Source organism: Propithecus coquereli, unplaced genomic scaffold, assembly GCF_000956105.1.
Source record: "Propithecus coquereli isolate 6110/MARCELLA unplaced genomic scaffold, Pcoq_1.0 Scaffold20, whole genome shotgun sequence".
Taxonomy (NCBI): Eukaryota; Metazoa; Chordata; class Mammalia; order Primates; family Indriidae; genus Propithecus; species Propithecus coquereli.
Genome location: NW_012144967.1, coordinates 13,128,671 through 13,130,234, shown reverse-complemented (window position 1 = coordinate 13,130,234; position 1,564 = coordinate 13,128,671).

The following is a 1,564-nucleotide window of genomic DNA, read 5'->3' as shown; positions in this document are numbered from 1 at the left end:
CGTGGTGTCAGCCTAGCTCACAGCAACCTCAAACTCCTGGGCTCAAGCGATCCTCCTGCCTCAGCCTCCCAAGTAGCTGGGACTACAGGCATGCGTCACCATGCCTGGCTAATTTTTTCTGTATATTTTTAGTTGTCCAGCTAATTTCTTTCTATTTTTTAGTAGAGACAGGGTCTCATTCTTGCTCAGGCTGGTCTTGAACTCCTGACCTTGAGCGATCCTCCTGCCTCAGCCTCCCAGAGTGCTAGGATTACAGGCGTGAGCCACCACTCCCCGCCTTGGACATTGTTTCTAACTGTTCATTATCTTAAATGATGTCGAGATGAGCATCCTTGTCAATAAACCGTTAGGTGCTTCCTCAGTTATTCCTGTTTGTCCTTGTATTCTTCCTTCCTCCTCCCAGTCATCCACTTGTAGTAGTGCGTGCCGTGTTTATAGCTAAGGTTATGTACTTGTGCAAATCGCTTTAAAAATCCTCCCATCCTGGAGGAGGGCGGGGGCAAGGGCAACATACGTAACCTAAACATCTGTACCCCCATAATATGCTGAAATAAAAAAAAAAATCCTCCCGTCCTCTTATTAGCATTGCCTTCCCAACAATGCTGGGAGTGGGGGAGCATAGTCGCTAAGGGTACAAAAGGCATAGCTAAATTAGGGGTCTTGCCTAGGGTCACCCAGCCCCTGGAGGTTGTATGTTGCAGGAGGTGATGCTCAAAATCAGCACTTCCGAGTTCCCAGCACGCAGAGCACCTCGTGAGCACCGGCTGTCAGAAGAGCACCTGGAAACTAGGCCTCCCCTGTGGGGCCTCAGAGCTCCAGAGGGCTTCGGCTACTGTGACCCATTTGGTCCCAAGACCAGCACGGAGCCCTCAGAGAAGGATGTTTTTCCATAGCCTCCTCCTCCTCCTTCTCCCTCCGCATCATCCTTTCCTCCTCCTCCAACCTTCTTCCAGTCTTGTCTTGAATAAAGGGAAATCTTGAATGCCATTGAAAAAAAGCCCTATCTTTAATGTTATTGATCCCCTTCCCTCCATATCCCCAACCCCGGCCATCCCTCCCCTCCCACTCTGCCCGACCTCAGGAGCAGAGGGGTTTGAGCTAATACCTTTTCCGGTTCACGGTTCACAGCCCGTCGTTCTCAGTGGTCTGCACAAGGGCCCTTGATTAATGTAGCTGCTCATTTCCTTTTTTTCTCAGTCCCCCTCCCACTCCCTCCCTGCATAGACTACCTTTCTAAGGTGTTTAATATACATGCTTTTGTTCTTATTCATTCTTGTAAAATGTGCGTTTTAGAATTTTATACACATTTTTAAAAACTTTTTTATTTTGAAATAATTGTAGACTCACAAGAAGTTGCAAAAACAGTACATTAGTGTCCCGCGAACACCTCACCAGCTTCCCCCAATGGTAACATCATATAACTAGTCAAATAGCAAAATCCAGAAATTGACATTGGTACTATACTGTTAAATAAACTACAGACTTTACTGTTCAGTTTTCACATGCACTAATTTGTGTGCGCATGTGTGTGTGTGTGTGTGTGTGTACAGTTCTATGCAATTTG